Source organism: Elgaria multicarinata, chromosome 2 (assembly GCF_023053635.1).
Source record: "Elgaria multicarinata webbii isolate HBS135686 ecotype San Diego chromosome 2, rElgMul1.1.pri, whole genome shotgun sequence".
Classification (NCBI taxonomy): Eukaryota; Metazoa; Chordata; class Lepidosauria; order Squamata; family Anguidae; genus Elgaria; species Elgaria multicarinata.
Genome location: NC_086172.1, coordinates 13,275,742 through 13,288,977, shown reverse-complemented (window position 1 = coordinate 13,288,977; position 13,236 = coordinate 13,275,742).

Here is a 13,236-nt window from a genome sequence, read left to right as displayed (position 1 = left end):
CTATGGGTTCAAAGGAAAAATTTTTAGCGTGTTAGGGCTCAGGCTGCGCCTCTGCCTTGTACTCATTGCTTTAGAGCAAATTACTTGTCTTTTGCCACACCTCCCATGACAGCGGTCCCAGGACAGTTTTAGAATTGCCTAATGTGCCGTGGTCCAAAAGGGTTGGTTCCCTGTGTTCAACTCTTAAACTGCTGCAAAATTCAGCACCTATTTTTCCAAGCAGAAGAAGTGAGGTAAATAAACGCTTAAACAGACACTGATAAATGAAAACATGTAATCCCACTCCAACTGCTTGCAAGTATAGCTACCTATGCGGTGTGTATGAAGTCCTAATCGGATAATTGGCAACATCACCGTTTATCTGTCTGAGAGAAGAGGCAAGTGGGGAGCTACCTCTCTACCTCCGGCTCCTTTCCCCACCCCCACCCAGCTGATTGGCTCCATCACCAGTTCTTGGACAGGGGCAAGGTGTGTTCTGCCTTCACAGCTGAGTGGGGACAGAAGCTCCTATGCAGCATCACTGCAGGGTGGTCAGGGGTGAGGGCAAAGCATGCCTTGACTAGCAACCATCAGAGGATGGCTCAGTCAGCACAGAGTTACCTGCCCTGCCAGTGCCCAAGGTGGGGGCGGCTTCCCAGTCTGGAGCTACGTGCTGGCACAGTGCTGATTGACCCTCTGCCTTCCCCTGCTGCCCACAAGGGCTTTCTCTTTCCCCTTATTTGCCCCACAGTGGCAGCAGGGCATTCCGGCCAGTCAACTGGCTCGCCGGCCACTGCTGCTTACATCAATCTATGTGTCCCTTCTAATGTAAGAGGAATTTATCTCCCATCTACTTACTCATAGTTAATTCCGGATTACAGAAAGCTACAGATGGCAGATAATTAATAGGGCATTCATTCCCTTACCTAGGAAGTGGTCCTGATGGACTTAGTAAGATGACTACCATTCGAAGCAGGGCTTGCTATTGACCCAAATAATTTCAATATAATCCCATTCAGTTCTGGATGTGAATAACTAAACTGTGCTTCTAGAGCAAGCTGTTATTAGCTGCGATATCGATATTCTGTTTCTATAGTAACGGTGTTCCAGCCAGTCTTTCTCCTGTACTAGCTATAAAAATCTGGCATTAAAAAAAATCAATTAAAAATAAATAAATAAGGGAGCTGCAAATAGTAGAGGAGCTGCATTCTGAAATATGGAGGAAAAACTTTTATTCTTGCAGAGTTTACAAAATCTGGGAACAATATATTCAGCACAACTGTTCTAAAGCTGAGCATGTTTAAGTTGAACTGATTCCAACGGGAAAATTAAACAGATCCCCAATTCCCTCTATTGAAATCAGTAAGTGTGACATGAGATGTGTTTCACTCCAGCTGGATCATGTTTGTGGTGATTTATATTGGATCTAGCTGCAAGTATAATATTATTGCCACAGCATCTTTCCCTAGCACAGGTCTCCACAGCTCAGTGGCTGGAGGTATTACACATCAAATGCATTGAGTTCAAGTATTCATGAGAGAGTTGCATTGGACCTCGGACTGCAGGTACTGCTTGTACTACTGCTATGTCCCCTAGCTGGTGTTGTGCTACCAACATAACCCTTATGCTAATGGTAGGTTACTTCTAGCACAATGCTATTGTTATGCTGCTATGGATTCATTGTGCCTGCATAATGACACGGTTTGAACGATCGTGGCGGGGGGGGGGGGAAGAAGCCACTGTGGGTTCTTTCCCCCACCACCACACGTGCCACTTCCATTTGCCTAATTTCCCACAATGCGGCATGGATTATCATGTCATATGAACCCGGTGAGGTGCATGGCGAGTGTAGTTTCTAACCTACCCCACAACCCTCTCTGTGTTCGTATGACACAACCAGCACCATGGCTAATTAGCCAAGTGGCATTCACACAATTGAAATACGTGGGAGAAGAAGCCACAGTGGCTCCCCCCTCCCCCCTTGAGCATAGAATCATAGAATAGTAGAGTTGGAAGGGGCTTACAAGGCCATCGAGTCCAACCCCCTGCTCATTGCAGGAATCTGCCTTAAAGCATCCCTGACAGATGGTTGTCCAGCTGCCTCTTGAAGGCCTCTAGTGTGGGAGAAACCAAAACCTCCCTAGGTAACTGATTCCATTGTCGTACTGCTCTAACAGTCAGGAAGTTTTCCTGATGTCCAGCCGGAATCTGGCTTCCTGTAACTTGAGCCCATTATTCCGTGTCCTGCACTCTGGGAGGACTGAGAAGAGATCCTGGCCCTCCTCTGTGTGACAACCTTTCAAGTAAGTTATTAGTTATTGAAATAATAACTAAAATAATAAATAACAAGCATCATGCCTTATATTCTATTAAGCTCTGCTGTTGGCTGGATTTAAGGAAAGGATTGTGCAGTTTTTTCCATTTCTAATTAATACTAAAGCAATTTGGAGATAGAATTATCAGGTAAGGATTTATGGACAAATGACAGTTGTTTTATTGTAAATAACCCTGAATGGAATTAAATGGAAGCAAATGCACTTTACAGTGCAACAGAAAATGTTCAGCACGTTTTTCAAGCTCTGCTTCATTCAGAAAGACATTAATGGAGCTGGACTGGAAACTTGCAGTTTCACCTAAGACAAATAGATGCACTAACCTCAGTGTTTTCTTGTACTCTCCATGGGTATTATAATAGATGAACTTGTAAACGTTTTTATATTGGTAATCTAATGGCAGGTGACCAGTGGTCTTAAATTCATTTCTGTGCGTACTAAACAGACTTTGGTTGTCTTGTGATAGCCAGTGGTGTATATTTTCCTCTCTTTTCCTCTTCTTTTTCTACAACATTGCTATGTCAATGAGGTAGTTGTCTTTTTCTTTTTTGTTTATGATTGTTATGTCTGGTCAATTGCAACCTATTGTCGTGTCTCAGAATTGTTCTGTCCCAGAAAGATAATATATGAGAGCATAGCGTAGCTTGGCTTGACTTATTTGAGTGTGTCTGGATCTCCTAGGCTCTGAAACCATCTTCCTAGAGAGCTGGTTGCATGATCCACGAGGCCAGGTTCTGTGAGTGTGTAGTTGTCCTTGACAGGAGGGACTTGCACTTGCTAGTAGAATAAGGTGAAGAGATACAAAGAGGATGCAATCCTATATTCATTTATCTGGGAGTCAGCTTTAGTAACTCTTCCCCCCCACACACACACACAGGGCAAACTGCCATCTTGGCCCTGTAGGGAAGAAGAAGGACCGAGGGGACAGGAGCAGGCAGAAGTAACATCGGGGCCTGCTCCTGCTGGACTCTTCCCCCCCCCCCACAGGGCAAACTGCCATCTTGGCCCTGTGGGGAAGAAGAAGGACCGAGGGGACAGGAGCAGGCAGAAGTAACATCGGGGCCTGCTCCTGCTGGACTCTTTCCCCCCCCCCCACAGGGCAAACTGCCATCTTGGCCCTGTGGGGAAGAAGAAGGACCGAGGGGACAGGAGCAGGCAGAAGTAACATCGGGGCCTGCTCCTGCTGGACTCTTCCCCCCCCCCCCCACAGGGCAAACTGCCATCTTGGCCCTGTGGGGAAGAAGAAGGACCGAGGGGACAGGAGCAGGCAGAAGTAACATCGGGGCCTGCTCCTGCTGGACTCTTTCCCCCCCCCCACAGGGCAAACTGCCATCTTGGCCCTGTGGGGAAGAAGAAGGACCGAGGGGACAGGAGCAGGCAGAAGTAACATCGGGGCCTGCTCCTGCTGGACTCTCTCTCTCTCTCTCTCTCTCTCTCTCTCTCTCTCTCTCCCTCCCTCCTTGACTCCTTTTCCTTGTGTGTCATGTCTTTATTAGACTGTAAGCCTGAGGGCAGGGACTGTCTTTTTTGCTAAATGTAAGCCGCCCCGAGAGCCTTTTTTTGGCTGAGGAGCGGGGTATAAGTATGATAAATAAATAAATAAAATAAATAAATAAGGTTTCTTTGAATAGTTTTCTTTGGGTCCCTGATTGAGATTTCAGTTCTCTACGCACTGAAGCAGTGTAAATTAAGGAAATATTCAGATAAAAGGAGGCAAAGGTCCTTGTCTAGTATTGCGATAATGGGCATTCATTCTGGCTTTTTTTTCTATTGCTACTGGCATAGTCTTGTTTACATGGCTGATGAAGTTGAAACAAGCTAAGAGGTGTTAGTGAGAAATGACTTCAACAAGCCATTTTGTTCCATGCCTAATGTTTGCAAGGTAACAGGATTTGATACTCTTTTTGAATGCTAGGTTGCTAGTTTGTTGTACTAAATTTTTCTGCACTTGTCAACTGCTTCATTTGTTCAGTGGTAGCAGAATGCTGAATGTGTGAGTATGGATATGAGAAAGGTGATGGGGAAAGAGTGTTAAATGTTAGGAAAGGTGAGACTATGGTCATCCAGGTAAGGATTTGCAGTCAGAAAAGATATTTGAGGGAAAGGAAGACTGTATCACGTGGAGTATAGCAACAGCTTCAAAGTACAGCAAAAGCTCTAAAAGTAGGAGTGAGTGAAGCTTAAGTCAAATACATTGAATGTCTCACTTGTTCTTTATTTCAGTGATTTTTAACATTAATATGTTATGTAGAACAGCTTTGTCTTAATTGTGTGCTGTGATATCAGACCATGTGATATCAAGGCCATGTTCTAGTGGGTACACCCCCTTGGGGGCTGGGCATATTGGTAGCCATGTGGTCCTCCTTTTTGGTTTCCAAAATATGGTCACCCTACACAATAATTGCCATGACAATGAGGCCTCGAAGCTGCTCTGAAGGAGATCAACCCCTTGTACTCACTGCTGCTGCTTTCTTGGCCATCCCAAAATGTAAGCACTTATAACAGGAGTCCAGCAACTAGGGTGGCAATTGGGGTGGCAATCTCATTGTTTGGCAGGGGGATGCCTGCCTCCCTCCGCCACCCCCAACGCTGCCACTGCATGCTAGGAGAAGTAGCTGAATAAATCAGATTAAATCCCAAATGTTAAGGGCCTGGCAAACTTTACTGAGCCATAAGTACATTGTCCCCTGTCTAAACAGCCACAAGTATAAAACAGCAGAGCACATCAAGTTAGATTTCTAACAAACTGAAACCACTACTTCTACTAAACCTAGTAAACATGCTAGTCTTTTTATACAGGAGAAGCCCAAGCAAAAGGAGAATTTGGCTCCACCTGGCTGCTCAGCACCTCCCACCACCCAACGACTCCCTGTTTGGACCCAAGGTTCTGTGATACATGCAGAGTAGTTAATTAGCTCTGCATCCTGAGTGACCCTTGCTTTCATACCTAATGACTGCTTTAAAACTCAACAACAAATTAACCCTTCCTTGCATCATTATTTGGTGTGATCCCCTGCCATCACTCTTCCAACAGCACACAGCCTAAACTTCTGGTGAAATTGAAACTCTGGCCAGGGGGGAATCCGCACGTAGTTCTCAGGGCGCTTCCATCCACCCCCAGTGCACCCCGAAAACGAGTGTGTAACTTGCCTGTAAAAGAGCCGGGGAAGAAGCACCTTGCCGGCGCCGCCACCCAACTCTCTCCTCGCCGGCTGGGACGGAGAGCTCGGGGGAAGAAGGCGGGGTGGAGAGCTCTGCTCTCCACCCCGCCTTCTTCTGCCGAGCTCTCCATCCCAGCCAGCGAGGAGGGAGTTGGGTGGTGGCGGCGCCGGCAAGGACGCTTCTTCCCCGGCTGTTTTACAGGCAAGTTACACACTCGTTTTCGGGGTGCACTGGGGGCGGATGGAAGCGCCCTGAGAACTACGTGCAGATTCCCCCCAGGTTACTTTATTGGCACAAAAGGTGCCTCTCTATGGTATCTGTATGGGTAAAACTGATTGCATTGGAAGTTTGAGTGGAAACCCAACTCAAGTAAGGACTGTCTTACTTGAGCAAAAGTTGAGTGTAGCCATACATGTACTCTGGATTTTAGGAAAGATGATTTTAATAAACTCAGAACTATGATAAATAAGGTCCCATGGCAAATGAGCCTAATGAGAAAAGGAGTGCGAGATGGGTGAGAGTATTTAAAAAAGGAAATTTTAAAGGCACAGTTACAAACAATTCCAACAAGGAGAAAAGATAGAAGACAACAGAGGAAACCAATGTGGCTCCACAAAAAGCTTAGAGATGACCTGAAAACAAAAAAGGATACGTATAGGAAGTGGAAGGAAGGCCAGGCTACAAAATGCCGAAATGGCATCAGGAAGGCTAAAGCTGAGAATGAGCTGAGATTAGCGAGGGATGCTAAAAGCAATAAAAAGGCTTTCTTCAGATATGTGTGTAGTAAAAGACAGAGGAAAGAAATGGTGGTTCAACTGCTTAATGAGGATGGCAAATTGATAACAGACGACAAAGAAAAGGCTGAAGTGCTCAATTCCTACTTTGGCTCAGTCTTCTCCCCAACCCCTTTGCAAATGTGTAGACTGAGTACATGTCCTTCTCCATGGAGAAACCAGTACTAGCTCTTAAACATCTAAGATTCAGAAGAAAGATATCTAGGTTAGAAGGCAAGACTTCCAGACAGGTTGGGAAAATCATCTGCATTTATTCGGAAATAAAAAACAGAAACGATGCTACCAAATCAGAAAAGCTTTTTGCATATTGGGCAACATAGGTAAAAAAAAGAAGCTTAACATGCCCTGGGCAGCAGGATCACTGTGCAGAACTGTTACGTTAAAATCTCTGGCTGGAAGATTGGTTGAGCTGGTAGCCCACATACCAGCATTCCTCAGATTTTCCCATATTTCAGACTTGACAGGTTTATCAACAGCATGGCAACACACACAGGTCTTTAGTAGCACACTAGAACCGGAGAGCATCTTGCCTTCATAAAGATAAAAGCTTCTACAAAACCGGACCGACACCTGTGGCAGTCTGGTTAAGATCTCAGTAGGCACACCGTGACCTAGAAAAAGAAGGAAGTGATCCTTTAACACCGCCGGTGACTCATCTGCCAGCATTGTACAACACAGGTGTCACTGTGGTAGAGGCGGGTGTGAAAAACGCAAGCTACAGGTTTTAAGCAAAGAGTGTTTGTAAATAAAATGCCAGTGTTAATTTATTTTCACAACACCCCCTCCTTCCAATTTACACCATGTGAACCTGTGAAAATGGATGAATTGCTGAAAGTTTGCACCATTCACAATTCTGAACTTTTCAGTGGAGTATTCCATTTGCAATTTGATCACTAGGCTGCAGGGACCCTTCCAACAAATGCTTTACACCAAACAGATTAGATCTGTGAACTGCATCAAAGCTGAAATGTGCAAATGTTTCATTTTTACATAACATCTTGGGGAAACAAGAACACGCCCCTCTCTTTTTTAGACTAAACAATGTAGTTTATTTCTGAAATGGTTCCATGACTGTAATATATTGGTTTATATTTACACAAACAGGTGCTGGTTGTGCAAATGTTGTAAGCTACTGGGACCCTTCCAAATGGATTTGTTAGCATAAATATCTTGGTATCAAGAGCCTTTGTTGCCTTGGCAATAATAGCTGCTATTGCAATGCCAGCAATATGACTGATGCTTATCGGTCTCTCAGCGGTTACTAGGAAACAAAACGATGGCCAGAGAGTATGGCAGGGATGAGTAAGAAAAAGAAAAGAATTAAGTGACAAGAAATATGTGGCAGATATTGTCACTGCACTTCCATGGATGGTGTGGTGTCAGTGTGGCTCAATGCTACCCCTCCCTAAAGCAACTCCAGAAATGCTCATTTCCGGAACAGGACAGATCATTGGAGCCCTTCTGTGGGCTTTGCTGACTTGCCCCATTCAGGAAATGAGCATTTCAGCTCATCCCCAGTTCCTTTAGGAAGCAGGAAGTTCCTGTTGAGACAACGGTGGGTGCTGCGGTTGCATGGGCAGTATACAGTATACAGGATTGCTTTTAGGAAACTGGAATATTCCCCACAGCTGAAGTATCTATTGGCAGGAAGAAGAAAGAAGCAGTGCAATTAACTCTTATTTCCTTAACCCTTAACAGTGGTTTCATAAACAGAAATCATCAGCTGAAGCTTTGCAAAGCAGAGGACTAAATGCTATCACCTGCTGATTGCAGTTGATCAAACTGTTTGTAAAAAGGGCAACTCCAAAATTGGCAGTTAAGAGCTCCTCTGAACGAGCTGTTTATAGCAGCCTCATGAGTGGCCACTCACGGAAGTTTCCTGGCCAATCTCATGACGCTCCAATCCTCCAGTGCTTCTCTCATTATAATTGATAATGCAATAAAAGTTAGGATGACCATATAAAAAGGAGGACAGGGCTCCTGTATCTTTAACAGTTGTATCGAAAAGGAAATTTCAGCAGGTGTCATTTGTATATATAGGGAACCTGGTGAAATTTCCTCTTCATCACAACATTTAAAGCTGCAGGTGTCCTGCCTGCTTTTAAATCTGGTCACTCTAGCATAGCTCCTGCAGCTTTAACTGTGGTGATGAAGAGGAAATTTCACCAGGTTCTCCAGATATACAAACATCACCTGCTGAAATTCCCTTTTCTATGCAACTGTTAAAGATACAGGAGCCCTGTCCTCCTTTTCATATGGTCACCCTAATAAAAGCTCCATCTGACGAGCGTTTTACTGCAAGCTCGTTACTGGGCACACACGGACTGCTCACGTGACGTTGTCTGCCTCTCTCGCATCTTCTGCCCCTTCTGGCCTTCCTTGTGCCGCAAATCCCCCCAGAAAAAGTCCGGTTGCTGCTCTCTCCTGCCGGACTGAATGGGCCTCGTTTTCAGGAAGCGACGGGAGCCGCACGTTTTTACCTAGATGTGATGGAGCTTTAAAACCAGTAATGAAAACCCCCTTCTGCCCTTTCACCATGAAAAGAGGACATTGCGCTATTAAAAAGACAGCGCCATCTTGTGGCTGTATAAAATGAAATATATAGCACTCCTGTTTAAAGAAAAAATGGTGGGGGGGAGTGAGTGTAAAGGGAGCACATCGTGATTGTGGGACAAAAACAGAAGCCAGAAAGCTGCGGTACAGTTGCAGGATTTTCTCCTGGTGCAGAAAATCCCCTAAGGTTGACACCGCCTTTTTCCCCAAGCAGGCATGCTGTGCTTTCAACTGGCACATTTTCAACAGGCAAAGTTTTCGTTGAGATTGTGATGGAAAAGTTGTATGAATTATATTTCTATCTATAATGCAACTCCAAAAGGCACAGCACCTCTGTCAGCACATAAGTGGCCATCCTTCAACAGGGGTGTGAGTTCCCCGTCTTGACGGCTCCTAGAAGAACAGAGACATCCCATTATGTACATTGTCAAGATAGGGATCATAGAATCATAGAATAGCAGAGTTGGAAGGGGCCTACAAGGCCATCGAGTCCAACACCCTGCTCAATGCAGGAATCCACCCTAAAGCATCCCTGACAGATGGTTTTCCAGCTGCCTCTTGAAGGCCTCTAGTGTGGGAGAGCCCACAACCTCACCAGGCAACTGATTCCATTGTTGTACTGCTCTAACAGTCAGGAAGTTTTTCCTGATGTCCAGCTGGAATCTGGCTTCCTTTAACTTGAGCCCGTTATTCCGTGTCCTGCACTCTGGGAGGATCGAGAAGAGATCCTGGCCCTCCTCTGTGTGACAACCTTTTAAGTATTTGAAGAGTGCTATCATGTCTGCCCTCAATCTTCTCTTCTCCAGGCTAAACATGCCCAGTTCTTTCAGTCTCTCTTCATAGGGCTTTGTTTCCAGACCCCTGATCATCCTGGTTGCCCTCCTCTGAACACGCTCCAGCTTGTCTGCGTCCTTCTTGAATTGTGGAGCCCAGAACTGGACGCAATACTCTAGATGAGGCCTAACCAGGGCCGAATACAGAGGAACCAGTACCTCACGTAATTTGGAAGCTATACTTCTATTAATGCAGCCCAAAATAGCATTTGCCTTTCTTGCAGCCATATCACACTGTTGGCTCATATTCAGCTTGCGATCTACAACAATTCCAAGATCCTTCTCGTTTGTAGTATTGCTGAGCCAAGTATCCCCCATCTTGTAACTGTGCAGGACTCCCGCTCAGGTCCCTCTTCCCTGATGCTTTATGGGTAGTTCTTCATACCCCAGCTCCTCCTTTGTGGTGAATTTCCACAACTGAGTTGTCACATCCTGCTCTGATTGACATATAACACCTCACTGTTATGTGAAGAGGGTTTTGTTCTGGGTTTTTCTTTTCCACAGCACCAGAGCTTCTATCAAATGAAAACTTGATGAGCAAACCCTAACCCTTACCTCCAAATGTTTTAGTTGTGAAAGCTTTTTGTGTGCTCATGATTACACACAATTTATAATGGGTTGTTTAGATTATGTTGTGATCCTCCAGTTCCACTTTTATTTTTTCAGAGCACTTTTCCCAGGTTTTTATAATGGGGAAAATGGAGTATTATCTCTGAAAGCCCTGCTTCTTCTAGTGCATTTATGCTTTTCCACTATAGCACAACTCCTCCTAGAGGTTATGTAGCTGAAAAGCAGGAAAGGAAAAGCTCTTTGTGTCGAACTCGGATCTCAATTCTGCGACAAAACCAAAAGAAAATACAGTGATTGTGTAGAAAACCCCCAAGATACAGGTCTTTTCTCCATCATGCCTTTAATCCACCACTTCACTAGGCTTCTGCTTCTGGATTCTTTGTGGGATTAAGATTAGATCCTCTACACATGTTTTTTTCTGGTGTCTTTCCTTCTCTGCCTTTCTATATGAGCCCTTACGTAACCTCTAGGTGACACTGTGGTGAATCAGAATTACGCATATACACTAAGGTTTTATAGCACTATTCCTGTATATACCAGACTTTCCCCGATAGCAAAACTCCACACTAAACTGATTGCAAAGAACAGGAGAGGCCCTGGAGGAGGATGACATCATGTAAAACTCCTGCAAACTACCATGACCAAGGAATCACAAGTACACAATAAATGCCTCCAAGTCTTCCAGGCTGTTTTAAACACTGCAGAGCCTGTGTGGAAGTAGCTGGAAAGTACCTTCATGTGGTGGCCTTTGAAAGGCCTTTATCACACACGTTGTCCTAATCTCATGCAGTATCTGCAGAGCAACATCAAACACCTTGGCAGCATTTTCGTGCTTTTTGACATGCGGCTGTAATGTAAACCATATAATATTTCACAGATGCAAACAGCGAATGTTTTAATACTCCCTTAGCCTCCACTCAGCCTGCTGTACGTTGCTTTTGTTTATTCTGCGGTTGCCTGTCCACTGTTCTGATGTTCTGCTGCCTGATGCACCTGCATCAGGCTGCTTCACGGTAGGGCCAGCCCTGATTACACTTAACCACAAGATTAACCATTAGCGTAGAAATGCTGACTGGATTATATGAAAACATAATTCTTTAGAAAATTGGTTGTTGTTTTTCGCTTTGTAGGTACATCTGGATTGCTCCCTTTACAGCAGTTTGATCAGAAGCAAATAGCAAGTGACAGCTTTAGGGGAAAATAAATTATACTGTTCATAAACACATCCTCATTGTCTGCTGTTACGCTTAATGCATTTTGAGTGTAATCACTCTTTGTCAGAAACAACTTTAAAAAGACATCCCGGAAATTTATCCAACATGAAAAAAATGCATGACTTTAATATTTTATGCAAATACTAGTTTATGCCATTTCAACATACACACATAATGAGAAGACAGGACACCCTGGAGAAGAGGCTGATGCTAGGGAAAGTGGAAGGCAAAAGGAAGAGGGGCCGACCAAGGGCAAGATGGATGGAGGATATTCTGGAGGTGACAGACTTGACCTTGGGGAAGCTGGGGGTGGCGACAGCCGACAGAAAGCTCTGGCGTGGGCTGGTCCATGAAGTCACGAAGAGTCGGAAACACTGAACGAATAAACAACAACAAACAGATGGAGAAAGAACTATAATCCATCTATCTTAGAGCTTTGAAATTCCAACAGGTTTTCCATGTACCTGAGACAACTGTGGGATAAAATGGGGAATGGCAAAGATTCTCTGGCTTTACCAAGAACCACGTTGCAGTGTTTCAGAAATACAGACTGAAATCAGAGCAGATATTTAACCTGCACCACTTGTGAACTAAATTAAAAGAACCCTTACATGAAATGATTAGCCATAAGAGAGGTGTACATTGTTTTCACTTTTTGGAGTGTCATTGCATAAATATCTCATGTCCTGACAGACCTTACCAAAAACAAAGATGGTTTGTCCAAATGTACACGCAGGCACGTACGGGGGCACGTGTGCACACACACATGCACACACACATACGCACACACACACTCACACACACATATATCCTTTTGAGCTAGAAATAATTGAATTTGATGGACCTGTCTTTGCAGACACTTATATTGGTCGCATGCAGTACAAACCTGAGCATGTTTGCTCACAATTTAACCTGAATTCAATTGAGCTTATTCCTTAGTAAGCATACTTAGAATTGCAGCCATTGTATTGTACAATAACCACTTTTTTTAATGGGCCAGGGAATTGTGATACGTTTGTAGCTTGCCTTAAGAGCTTTTTTGCTGCGGATTATGGGAGTAAGGATTGGGTGGGGTGCATTCACTTCAGATAAAGTCAAGCTGCCTGCTTTGGATAGATTTGGGCCTTCTCTAAAACGAATTGGGTCTTCTTTGTAGCAATCCAAAGTGATTTGGCTGCTCCCACAGCTTTGGACCTGCTTCAGAGATTCAGAAAGACATGGGCTAATTTTAAAATGAGCGTGCCCCACTACCGCCACCACTGCCCTCTTAGAAGCAGCAAAACACTGAAAGAGTTTCTGGTGAACCATTGGTGGTGAGGTTCTGCTTATTTTGGCTTATGTGATATAAACTCTGCCTTATTTCCAGGCCAGTGCTTCACTTAAAACAGTTTCTAACTTAGACCAATTTCTTTTCTTAAAACCTTCCTTTAAAAATCCAACCCCTTGCATCCTATTAAGAAGTACTGGGATGAGAAATGTTTCCATATTGCCATGCAACACATTTAATGAAAGAAGAACTATAAATAAAAAATAAAATAAAAACAAGCAAGAACCTTTAAACCAGAATCCTTTAGCATAAACATTGCTATTTGGTTAAAACAGGTTTTCAAAGCTTGTTTAACCAAAACTAAAACTAAGGGCACCATCAGTCATAGCAATTTCTGATTTGGAATGCACTTCTGTGCAGGAGAAGCTATGCAAATCACCGAGGCATCAATTTTGTTATGCACGGTGTACATGTAGTACAGTTCTCAGCCTTTTTTCTCAGAAAAAAAGATATATTTCAAACATATTTGAA